This window comes from Triturus cristatus, chromosome 6 (assembly GCF_964204655.1).
Source record: "Triturus cristatus chromosome 6, aTriCri1.1, whole genome shotgun sequence".
Classification (NCBI taxonomy): Eukaryota; Metazoa; Chordata; class Amphibia; order Caudata; family Salamandridae; genus Triturus; species Triturus cristatus.
The window spans coordinates 121,966,906-121,980,218 of NC_140589.1; the positions used below are offsets into that span (position 1 = coordinate 121,966,906).

At 51.4% G+C, this 13,313-nt stretch overlaps 1 pseudogene; it reads left to right on the forward strand.

Moving 5' to 3' along the window:
* The first annotated feature begins 2,735 nt into the window (after positions 1-2,735).
* On the forward strand, positions 2,736-8,633 carry LOC146816497 (anaphase-promoting complex subunit 13 pseudogene; annotated as a pseudogene).
* The last annotated feature ends 4,680 nt before the right edge of the window (positions 8,634-13,313 follow it).

The window sequence follows — 13,313 nt, forward strand, 5'->3', positions numbered from 1 at the left end:
AGCAATTATGCTGGCCCGTTGCAGCTGCCCGCTGTCAAGTGGGGCAGCTGAGGAACACCCAACCCATCACGGACACTCCCGGTGCCTCAGGGGAAGGCCCGACGGGGCAGGCACCGACACTGTGCCCCGCTACCCCCCCCCTCCTTCATCAACAGTCCCCCACTGAGGCCCTCACTCACCGGGACTCTTGGGGCTGGCTCCGGGCAGCGCAGGCTTCACGCGGGGCTCTCCTCTGCTCACAGGGAGCCCCGCCAACGTCAGCACGCCACCGGGCTTCACCCAAGCCCCCTCCTGGGACTCGGGACTTTCAGGCATGGCTCGCAGGGCTCTCCCTGCACCACGGGAGCCCCGCCGACACTCAGCCGCACTTCCGCTGTCTCCGGGTTCCTGGTTTCACCCGGGCCCCCTCCTGGGACCCGGGACTTCGAGGCCGCCTCTGCAAGGCTGCAGACGTCTTCGGCGGCGGCTTCTTCGTCCTTCACCCGGGCCCCCTCGTGGGACCCGGGACTTCTACGTGGGGCTCTCCTCACATGCGAGAGCCCCGCCTGGACTCCGGCAGCACTCGGGGCTCTCCTCCGCCTCCGGAGAGCCCCTCACCACGGAGCGACGTCTCCGTCGAGTCTTGGGGGCGACGCCAGCGCGGGATAGGCTCCCCCCTGGCTCTCGAGTCACTCCTTCCCCTTCCGGGTCGCCGCAGGCAGAGTGGTGGCCCGTTCCTGTCCGCACCCCGGGCGGCGGCAGTGATTCCGGGCAGTCGTGAAGCGCGGCAATAACGCGGGGTGGGCACCCACTTAATTTCAGACATAAAGCGGGGTGGGCACCCGCTCCTGGTGCGCTTGGCGGCTCGGGCCACGGCAGCGATTTTGGGCAATCTTCTGTCCCACAGTGAGGGGTAGGATCCCTCCGACGCTAAAGCACACAGTGGCAGTCCTCCACTTCTCAGCGCTACCCACCCAGCGCCTTCAGGTCCAGGCCATTCGCATCAAGCACTCACGAGGCGCTGGAGGGCACTAAAAGCTCCAGGGACCAGCGATAGTGTTCCTCCCTCTTCACTGGCCATGTGCAGGTAGCACCTGGGCAGTACGGCGCTGCAGGGGACAGGCACTTCCCTTTTCCTCTCAGCTCAGGCCAGCAAATGATTAGTCAGTCTCGGCAGGCCGTCCCTGGGTTCCCCTCCCACCGGGCCAGATCAGTGGGCTAGTCCAGTGTTCCTCACTCAGCTTAGAAGGCAGCACCTAAGCCCTGTCACTCCCAGTGGTATAGGTCCCTGACTAAGCCCTACCGCCTAAGTTTCCTGCATAGGTTCCCCCAGGTCAGCGTCACCCCAACTATGACTCTCCCTGGCCCTGTGGACAGCAGAGGGGTGCAGATAAGCTCAGGGCCCAGCACACAGGCCCATGTGGCGGTAACCCCTGGCAGCAGGTCCCCTCTCTCTCAGGTCCACGCTCTGACTGCGCACATGGCAGCCCAGCTCCGCCCTTTATACGCCCCTCACCCCACCTACCAGACAGTGCCAGAAGCTTCTAGAAGCGTCTGGGCAAACTGGTTCTAACTGGCCTAGGGGGAGGGGTAGAGCACCCTGGGTGCCAGGCTTCCCTCCAAAAGCTGGGGTTGCTGGGAAATAACAACTAGACTGTTAACCCAGCTCAGTCAGACGGCACAACCACACAGCCATGGCATCCATTTTAAAAGTTACATGTTTGATATGGGGAAACTCAGTCTGCGTACACCATCGCACAGCATTCAATATTTGCATTTCTATAACATGTGGTTTCCCATAACAGCGAAAAAATTCCGGGAAAAGGGCCAAGTCCAACAATCTTACTTCTATTTCTTTACTCCAGCCCCCTTTTTTTTCTCTGCCTACCTTCACGTCTGACTCTCTATAGAGTGTCATCTGAAGGATCTCTGGGGCATGGGCAAGATATCGATCCGTTGTTTTTGAGTGACCCCGTTTCTGAAAGCTTAACATATAATTCGATATTGTTCAGCATCATGCAGCCTTGAAACAGCAGACAACGAGTAAAGGAAATACAAAGTTGTTCGGAACAGGGGGCCCTAAATATGTCTTCTCAGGGCCCCGCAAACCCTAAGTTGATACTGATTAGATCAGAGTCACAAATAATACAATTATTGTGGGACAGAAAACTGATTGAACCCATATTTCCTTAAATCCATAGATACATCTTAAGTCTGGATACCTACCACAAAATATTAAATTGAGAGACTCTAATACAGGGGTTTCTGAAGTCAGATACAGATGTAGCCATTAGATGACAAAATGACTAGGCGCCCCCCTCGCCTAGAGGAGGGGCACCATTAGTTGCGCCATGAAACCGAGCTCCAGATGGAGGGGCCGGTTCCAGTGATCAGATTTCGCGATGACGTGTCTGTACACGTATCGAAACCGAAACTTACTGCAGTTAGGTTATAAGGCAGCGTCCCTCGTGTCTCCCCCTCTTTGTCTCCTTGGACCCAGAGAAGCCGCGAGAGCGTTGGAAAGGAGAAGGGCGGCGTGGTACGGAGGGTTTCAAGGAGGCCTGGCGTAGCGTGTAGACAGCGAGCTGTTTAGCTCAGCTGATTATTCTCATAGTGTTTGGACGATGAGTGACTGGACGCACAAACTCGTTACTGTTTCAGAAAGCGCTCATTTTCACTGGGTCTTCTCAGGGGAGCACCACCTTTTCACATATTATTTTGAATTGGCATCTTGGAGCTCCTGATTTCTTGGCACTATGGATAGCGAGGTGCTGCGAGGTGAGAGAATTAAAAATTTGCGAACATTCGTGACAAGAATTTTCAATTCTATTAAGGACTACGGAGGCGAGGATTATGCTTCTCAATCTTTACTATAGAAGCTCACAGCAGCCAATGAAAACACAGAAATAAACCATGTGACAACCATAGAGTCTCTGCCATATAAGGACCTTGCCAGCCCATAGAGTCCTCTTTCTTTGGAACGATAGTTAAGTCCCAGCACGACCTGCTCTCGAGGATCACCGATAGCCAGGGCCGTCTCCAAACCAAGGAACTGTAAGCCCAACGGGGCCGAACGTCTTCCTGGATCCCGATCCAGACAACTTGCACGGGAGCGGAGCACCGAACGGTAGTCATCCAGTCACCGATCAACCATAATCCAGCTTACTTGCTGTCTGTTCCTGGAAGAAAGGAAAGGAAACACCCCATAAAAGCTGTTCCAGAGTGCTCAGTAAAGCCACCTCACAGTATGAGAAAAACGGGGGGGAAAACAGTACACAGAGAAATGCAAATCCGTAGCATAAGCAAACATCACATGATGAAATATAAGCATCATAACATTTCATGAGTACAGCATGATGAATAAGCAGCATTACATCAAACAATGTATATCTGTGGGTGGGATAATCCTCGCCTCCGTAGTCCTTAATAGAATTGAAAATTCTTGTCACGAATGTTCGCAAATTTTTAATTCTATGTCAGGACCGGAGGCTCCGATTATGCTTGTTCAAAGCTGATCCACCACCATTGACGCAATATTCACAATGGGTTTATAGTAAAACGTTTTGAAGGTACTCTCATTAGACCAGTCAGCTGTATTCATGATATCTACCAGGCTGACACCTGACGAATACGCTTTCGAAGCCATGGCTCCGCGTGCAGAATGCGCTCCAAATCTGGAGGTATCAACTCCCGCTTCGCCCATGAGCCAACGCATCCATCTAGATAAAGTGGCTGGAGTCACTGGGCGAAATGGTTTCTGCAGAGCGATGAGCAACTGCCCCTGCATATTAGTACGAAATTCTTCAGTACTTACCTCGTAATCCTTAATACACTGTACCACGCACAATTTAGGATTAGTGGGAAAACTTGGATACGTGACAGAAGTGGTGTTGCACTTGGTTCTCCTGGATAGAATGAAATGCACCCCGTCCGGGGTAAATCTACGCCCTGCCAAATCCAGTGCCCGTACATCAGACACCCGTTTGCATGAAACCAAACATAGGAGCATAGTTAACTTGGCCGAAAGTTGTTTCCGAGATAAGAATCTGTTGGAAGGCCAGGCTTCAAGAAATTTAAGGACCACCGAGACATCCCAGAGGTGAGAATACTTTGGGCAAGGAGGTTTCACCATCCTGACTCCTCTCAGTAATTTACATACCAGAGGATGTTCCCCTATGGGTTTACCGTCTAAGGGGAGATGGCCCGCCGATATCGCGGACCGGAAGTTGTTGACCGTCCTGTACGCTAAACCAGAGGAAGCTAAGGAGGCAAGGAAGTTGACCACTAAAGAGACATGTGCCGAAGCGGGATCCACGTCCCGTTGAGCGCACCAATCACACCATCTTCTCCAAGATGAGGAGTATCTCTTATGGGTGTTGGCCGACCAGGCCTCTTTGATGAAGTTGCTAGCCTCGTGTGAAAGGCCCGGGACACTCCATCTGTCCCTGAAACCCGCCAAGCAACGAGTGGGAGCTGGCCCGATGCCACCAAGGGATGAGGATTCTGAAGAGGGTCCAGCAATAGGTTGTGCACCCGTGGAAGAAGAATCGGAATCGCACAACTCATGGCTAACACTACCGGAAACCATGCTTGAGCCCTCCACAAAGGGGTGATCAATATGAGTTCCGCGCGAAAGGTTCTGACTCGCGCTAGGACCCTGGGGATCATGAGAAACGGAGGGAATGCATAGCAGAGAGTCGTCGGCCATTCCTGTAGGAAGGCATCCGTGGCTATCGCCTCTGGATCCGGCCTCCAACTGAAGAATTGGGGAACTTGCTTGTTCAGTCGAGATGCAAATAAGTCTATCAGGCAAGGACCCCAAAGTTGTGTCAGGCGTCGAAACACCATGGGTAACAACCTCCAATCGCTGGAGTCCTGCAGATGGCGGGAATTCCAATCTGCTACCTGGTTGCTGGAGCCGGGAAGGTATTCTGCAACGACCGAAAGTCTGTTCTGCAGACAGAAATGCCAGAAATTCTTGGCGATCTCCGCCAACATCTTCGACCTGGTACCACCCAACTTGTTGACGTAGCGTACCGCTGATATATTGTCCATCCGGAGGAGGATACAGCAATCCGCTTTCTGCGGTGAGAGACATCTGATTGCAAAAGAACCGGCTAATAGCTCCAGGCAATTGATATGTAAGTGCAATTCCTCCGAAGACCAGCGACCACCCGTGGTCAATGTGTCGCAACGGGCTCCCCAACCCCATCGGCTGGCATCCGACTCGATTATCACATCCGGAGCCGCTCCAAAAAGCGCTCGGCCGTTCCAGGCCTCCATGTGATTCAACCACCAATCCATCTCCAGCCTCGCCTCTTCGGAGAGAGGGATCTGTTCTGAGTAGCTGAGACCTTTCCGGAGATGTCGGATCTTGAGCCGCTGGAGGGCCCGGTAGTGAAGGGGGCCCGGGAAGATCGCTTGGATGGAAGAAGACAGTAGGCCCACCACGCGGGCCAACGATCTCAGGGAAGTCGTTTGCTTGCGAAGGACAAGTCGCAGTTCCCTCTTGATGGACTTTATCTTTGTCATTGGAAGCAAGAGCTGGCATGATAGAGAGTTTATCAAGAACCCTAGGAACTCTATGGATTGCGAGGGAACCAACATCGACTTCTGTGGGTTGACGATGAAGCCCAAACTCTGCAGTAGATGTATCGCCCAGTAGAGATGTGTTTGGACCGTCTGAGGGGAGGACGCCAAAATTATTATGTCGTCCAGATATATTATGAGGCGGACTCCTCGAGCCCTGAGAGACTCCACTACCGGTCTCAGAAGCTTCGTGAAGCACCACGGTGCTGACGAGAGGCCGAATGGAAGGACTTTGTACTCGTAACAAACTGTCTCCCAGATAAACTGAAGAAACCTCCTGTGGGGGGGAAAAATGGGAATGGACAGATACGCGTCCTTGAGGTCCAATCGGACCATCCAGTCTCCTTCTTGGAGGAGATCGCGTAATAGATGGATGCCTTCCATCTTGAAATGCCTGTAAACAATCCAGGAGTTGAACTCTTTGAGGTTCAGCACTAATCTGGATCCGCCTCCTTTCTTGTCCACCAGAAAGACTGTGCTCAGGAAACCATGCGGGTGCACCGCGGAAGGCGCAATCGCGCCTTTCCGTAACAAGCAGTTGACTTCTTCCGTGATGAAAGCGCGATCTTGTTGGGAAAAAGACAGCGGGGGCGGGCGGAACTTTTGCGAAGGGGAGTTGTACATCTCTAACTTGTAACCCTGTACAGTCTGCAACACCCATGCATCTTGCGAAATTTCGCGCCATTTGTCTAGAAAAAGTGCCACCCTGCCCCCCAAAAGCACCTCCGAAAAAGGAATCAGGCTCACCTGAGTTTGCGGCATCATGCTGGTTGTTGGAGTTCCCTCCAAATCTACCACCCTTGCGGAATCTGTTCCTTGAACGGCGGGAGGGGTAGAAATTGGAGGTATTGGCAGAATTGTCTTGGTAACCTCCTCTTTGCTGACCTCGCTGGGCGCCTTGATTGTAGCCCCGGCCGAACGAGCGCCCACGAAAGCGTCCGGCCCTGCCGAAAACCGGGCGGAAAGCCCGCTTCAAAGAACCTTGGGCCTTGTCCAGCCCACTGAAGGTGGCCACAAACTTCGTGAGTTCCTTTAAAAAAGGTTGGCCAAACAACAGACCTTGGGCCAGCGGACCTGATTCGGACGTGGCCAATTCAGCTAACCTGGGATCTAATTTCAGGAGGATGGATCGGCGCCGCTCCGTCGATAGCGCACAATTAGCATTGCCTAATTGGCACACTGCCCGTTGTGCCCAGCCAATCAGCTCATCCGGATTAATCAAAAGGGCCGACTCTTTGGCCCGAAAACCCATCTCCAGAATCTTCGTCAGGGGACCAATGACGTCCAGCAGCTTATCCTGGCAGGACCTCCAGGACCTATCTAGGCCTTTCTTGGGGTCTTTGGAATATTTTTTCAAATATGTCAACATTGACGGGTCCACTTCCGGGGTAGCCGCCACTTTGTCCGCCAGGTCCGGCCTAGGGCATTCCGACCTCAGCCGAGTTCGCACATCGGTATCAAATGCTTGGCGCAGATGCGACTGGACATAGTCCGCCACTTCTTGTGACGGCAACCAGGAAGAAGAATTAGGGTGGATAATATCCGCCGGCTCAAAGGTGAGAACCTTGGGTGACGAGGACGGGCCGGCATGCTTGTCCTTCCGTGCCTTTTTGGCTGGGCGAGGGGATTCCTCTTCGTCAGAAGTAGGGTCTGGGGAAGTATCGTGGCCATCATCCTCTTGCGAAATTTCAGTAATTGTAGCTTCCCTAGAAGCTGAGCGTTCTTGCTCCGCCATTGACTTGGCCAACTTTGCGAAATCAGCGGCGTGTGGGTTCGCCCTTCCTTTACCCCCAGATTTAGTGCGGGAGCCAGGTGCTGGCAGCCAACCTTGTTGCTGTGCATAAGAGCAAAGATGGCGTTTTAGGGGCCCCATCGCCCTCACCAAAGCCGTGTTTACTGACTGCTGGACACCCGCGTCCAATGCCTCAACGAGGTCATACTCCATCGACCCTGAGGGTTCCTCATCATAGTAGTAGTATTCCTCCTCATAGTACTCAGACATTATTTCAGCACGAGTGCAGTAGATGACCCTGGAGGAAATGATTGGCTTATTCACCAATTATTAGAGTTCTAATATGAATTCAGGGGGAGTGGTAACCCCGGGCAAGCCCTAATCAGACACCCACAGGTGACTTCTGTATAAGTTTAGAATGTGGAGGGAGAGGGCTTGCAACAAAACCCCACTCTAGGCAAAGCCTATGCACAATTTTACAGCCCCTGAGAAGGAATACACATCAAGGGCGTCAGAGGAGCAAAAACGAGCCGTTTAGGATCCAAAACGCTGCAATCCTGGGTCAGAAGCATGGAAAAACGCTGCTCCGGCGTTCGTTGAAGTCCCAATGAGGACAATATGGCCGCCGCGCATGCGCGCTGGCCGAGGCTCGTAAAAACTGAAAGGGGACTGCGCTTCAATCCGATGCGCGTCCCCGCTCCTCAATCTCCCGCTCCACTATAACCGGCAATGCGAGGGAACAAACCTCGCCGACACACACACGCACGAAGGCAAATTTAAATGGGAAGAGCCGGTAGGCGCGTACAGCGCAACACGCAGAAACGAGGGACAGTCCCACAAGAAGAACGTCTAGCTCGCAATAGCGCGAACGTCTAGCTCGCAATAGCGCGTAAAACAACACAATGCCAACAACAACGCTTAGCGATAAAGGCAACTTGCGATCAACAGTTATGAAGAGAAAAGGTAAAATGCACTTAACTGGCTGCGGAGCAGCAAAGAAAGAGGACTCTATGGGCTGGCAAGGTCCTTATATGGCAGAGACTCTATGGTTGTCACATGGTTTATTTCTGTGTTTTCATTGGCTGCTGTGAGCTTCTATAGTAAAGATTGAGAAGCATAATCGGAGCCTCCGGTCCTGACATAGAATTGTGGAACTGATCGATGACGCTGGGCGGGAAGATAAACTTCCCGACGAGGATGTTTATATTCCGGTGAATGAAGCGCCAGAGCAGGACCGTGATGGTGCGATTGAGTCTGTAAAGGAACAGCCAAGTGCTTAGATTTAGCACTGCAGTACCTGCACGAAAATATCCCACCGCCGGGATGTTTATGATAACACACATGCTTGTCTTTACTGTGAATACCGCATCTGTAGTGGCATCCGCCTATTCTACAGGGGGAAATCGATAGAAACGCAATAGGAAATGGGCTCATGTGATGGGGGCTGCCGCCGCGGTATGCAGGGGCCTGTCCGCATGGTGGACAGTACGGGGTCTTGGATCTCGCCGCGATGGGGCACAGATCGGCTTTCGTGGGGTTTTGGTTGCAGTGGACCTTGAAGTACATATTACTGCTGGTCTCACCACAATAGGCAGTGGGAGGGGGCCAGCGGGATAGATGCTGTGGTTTGCTGGGGCCCCCCTGCTCCATTGGTGGGGGGCGTGGCCTTGGTTGTTATCGTGCAGTGGTTGGCCCGATCGGAGCAATGAAATTCGCGCAGTGGTTGGTGCCGGTGTCTCCAAAGTCTGTAGTCATGGGTTCGATTCCTGCCAAGGCGGGATGGTTTAAAATTTTTTTTTTTTTTAAATGAATGCATTTTATTTATATTGTGTAATTTTAGTCCATGAGTTATTATAAAAAAAAATAAAATAAAAAAAGAAGACATTGAACAGGATGTTTATGGTGCCTGGCTGGTATTGCGTAGATATGGGTTGTGCACTCTTTGTTGCTTGATCACTGCAATGATAACGCCAGCAATAAAATATTGCACACAAACATCATACTGTGTTACACATAAGTAGTTCTGCATTACAAAGAAATCATGATGTAAGGGTTTTATGCCATTCTGGGCCTAGGGGTTCAGTGCACTAATGCGTCCAATGCAGGGGCCTATGTTTGACCTCATGGTCGCAGGTTCATTTCCTGGCAGTTGCGCTTAGCCCTTCATCCCTCTGAGGTCAATAAATGAGTACCATGGAGTTCGGTGACAAACATCTGTTATTCGGGTCACAAACGTTCTCGCAGTATATACTTACAAGCAACATTTTTACCAGTCAGGGTCAATGTGGGCTGACACTAGCATCCTGGTCACATCACTTACTAACCCGGTGCCTGTATGTAATATGTTTAATGCACCTACTACCCTGGTGAAACACAGTGGATGTCCTGGTTGACAATTAAGGTGCCCAGCATTTTGGGAGGCATAGGGCCACTTCGTAAGAAAAAGTGGACGACAAGGGGATAACCATTCTGTGGGCAGTTGGTATGGGAGTGCAGACAGCTGGGAATTCAGATGCGCAATTTCATAATCCTGAAACAAAAATGTTAATAGCTGCAATGCTGGAGGGGTAATAAAGGAGATTTTAGACTTCGCGCCACAACAGAGGACAGGCACTCCAAATATGCAGGGTGGTGTCAAAGGTGGGATTTAAGCACTGGTGTGTGTGATGCAGAACGTGCTTACATAGCTCATGCTTGGAGAGGTGCAGTTTCAAGGAGCGCGGGAACTGCAGCTGTTGTACTCGGAAACTGCTTATGGGTTTATAGAGATGTAGTTTTAGTGCAGATATAAGTGCGCATGCAAGGTGGAGACAACCAAACATTGACTGCTTGTTTTCTTTTCCTTTATATGCTGGTGAGAGGCGCATTGCGTGGACATGGCAGTAACATGGTCTCCGGACGGCACCTGGCAGGAACTTGAGGATGGCTGACATATCAGTACCAGCACACAGGGGTGCAGGAGTACGGGTCCAGTGTGGAAACTGTTTAACGGTTTGTATGTGTCATGCCATGGGATAGGCCATGGTGGTGGAATAAAAGACAGAACGGTCTACATAGAAGGGGGGAAGCATGCCATTGAGTGAAGTAGGAGTGCGGCAAGGTACCCACATCGGGGCATAGCCGCATGAAGGGGTAGCACTTTTACTTGGATACCTGTCACGGTTTATAGCGATACCGGTAGGCACAGGAAGGTTTTTGTGCCCCTGTTGTAATTCGTTGGCATATTACAGGCAAGTTGGTTCTGGGGTAAATATAGCCTGGCCGGTGCAGAGCCATGCAGTCCCTCTCCTTGCACCATAATAAGGCGGGAGCACTACAGGCACTCTGGCTAATGTAACTTTAGTCCATAGCACATGGGCGGGGACAGGACTAGGGTCTATGGTCTGCCACTTTAAGTAACATGTAATCAGATAAGGTTGGGAAGGTAGATCCAACAAAGTTTTGCTTACAGATTTGATATAACTTGCAGAGCTGAGCGCCCTGGCGGTAATAACATTAGCTATTTGTCACTGGCGTTTTCAGTATGTTCGGTCCCAATACTTTCACCCATGTCCAATAGGGGCTAATTTTCTCCAGAAGTGAGTAGGCCCGGCTACAGTTGGCTGGGTCAGTTCGGTACCAGTCTACATAACTGCTTGCAGCTAAACACATGGCTGTGGTGTTAGCAAAAGAGGCTCGTTTATGGGGTTCTCTTGCTCCTTCTAATAAGTCTATAGTGCTCCAGAGCCAGTGTGCAATCCTTATCGAGGCAATTGTCTCAAAAGGACTGATAACTTTCGGTTACACCCTACTAGCAATAGTAGCAGTACACAAGCGGAGTAGCAGGACCAACCAATTATTAAGGGCATAAGAAATGTTGCTGTAGCACGTTGGGGCATGCTGACACAATGTGCACAGGTGAGCGGGCCGGAATAATGTAATAAATACATACATTCTGCAGCTACCGTCTGCCTTCAACATGGGCAACACAATTTGTCTTTTATTAGGCACTCACTTTAGATAACAATTGATAGGCATTTCGGTTACATAGAAGCAAGAAGCTTAGGGGACTGGATAAATGTCACCAGTTCAATAGCCGTTCCAGGCGCTCAAAATAATTAGCAAGGCACCGCTTGGTTACGGGGAGATAGGCCACGCGCCCTGGTTTGCAAGTAATAAACGGTTCGCTGGAGCGCCTTGGTGCCTGCCTGCACCAGGGGCGCAGTTGGGGCGGTCGAGTGGGCCACATTTGTGAGGCCACGCGCCCATGATTGCAATAAGGAGCTGGTGGCTTTAGCACATTAGGGCCTGCTGGCACAATGTGCGGAGCGGGTCGTTCAAGTCGGCCGAATACGTAAGGCTAGGTGCCCGGGATTGCAAGCGTAAATTGGTTGCTGTGGCGCATAGGTGCGCAGTTGAGTGGGGCGGTCGAGTGGGCCACATTCCATTGTGCCCGTGATTGCAAATAATGAGCGGGTGGCTTTGGCGCGTTAGGGCTTGTTGGCACAATGTGCGGAGTGAGTCGACTGAGTCGGCCAAATACAAATTCAAATGCAAGGCCAAGTGCCCTGGATTGCAAGCATAAACTGGTTGCTGTGGCGCATTGGTGCGCGGTTGAGTGGGGCGGTCGAGTGGGCCAAATTCAATTGTGAGGCCACGCGCCCATGTTTACAAATAATGAGCTGGTGGTTTTTGGCGCATTAGGGCCTGTTGGCACAATGTGCGTAGCGGGTAGGTCAAGTCGGCCAAATACAAATTCAAATGTAAAGCCAAGTGCTCTGGATTGCGAGTATAAGCTGGTTGCTGTGGCGCATTGGGGCCTGCTGCCATAATGTGCACAGTTCACAAATGTAAGGCCAAGTGGTAGTTTCCATCCTGCCGCTCATCAGTACATGTCGGTAAAGTTTGCAATATAATTACTCTGCATGGGGGGCGGCTTGCCCTGGGTCTTATCTGCATATGGACAAGCTCCAACACATGGGGAGGCTCTACTGCCTTATCCCGCAACGGATGGACCTGAAATAAATTATAAGGTTATGCCTATTTGTCTCACTACATTTGGCATGTGGATGTCGTACAAGTCTGTTGCTATGAATATTGATATATATCCAAATAATACTTAATCCCATAGTGGTTGTGTAAATTTTCAGCATTAATGGTGCACCTGGCTCCATCAGCCAGTGATTTCCTTCTTAGGTTCCAGGCGGGCAACAGAGGGGGCTCACCTGTCAGTGGATCAGGGCTTTCGGGCCTCACCCGAGATGCTCTTTGGTTGTTGCGCCCGGCTCCAGGCACTGTGGCCAGGATGAGGCGTTAGTGGAGGTCCCCAGTTGTCATTTTTCCTACGATAGAGTGTACCAGTTGCTGACTGGTCTCTGGTTCTCGTTTGGGTATCATTGTCTTAATGGGGTGAAGAGCATGGGAGTGGGCTCCTAGGACAACATACCATTCCTCCACATTTGTTGTATTGGCATTCCTTGATTTGCAGAGCGGAGCAGTAATTTCCGTGGGTCGAGTCTGGAAGAAGCAGAAATGGCTGCTGGGTTTATGCACCATTGGTTTGGGGCTGCAGGTCTTGGATTGCAGGATATATATTTGCTCACTTTGAACAAGTGGTGCGATCTGGAGTTTTTCCCCACCCTGACATTTTAGTAATCCACGCTGGCGGGAATAATAGGGGTCCCTGGACAGGCGTTTGGTGCAGGAGGCCTTTGTTGCAGCCATGGCTAAGTTTAGACAATCTCTACCAAAAGCAGTGATTTGTGGTTAGAAATAATTCCGCGAATAGCCTGGGCCGGAGGGTTACGGTATAGCCATGAATGAATCGGTAAAGAAGCTGAACCATTTCAAAAAGCATTTTAGAAAAGTCCTCCATGGGTGCTATTAGACACAACTTGCTACATCCAGGGATGAGAGAGTTTGTTCCATGAGGATCAGGTGCATCCGTTTGCCAAAGGGATGGTGATGTTTATACACACTGTACTGGGGGCTATTGTGGAGCACAGCCAGCGCCAGGTTGAGGGGGAGTGCGAGT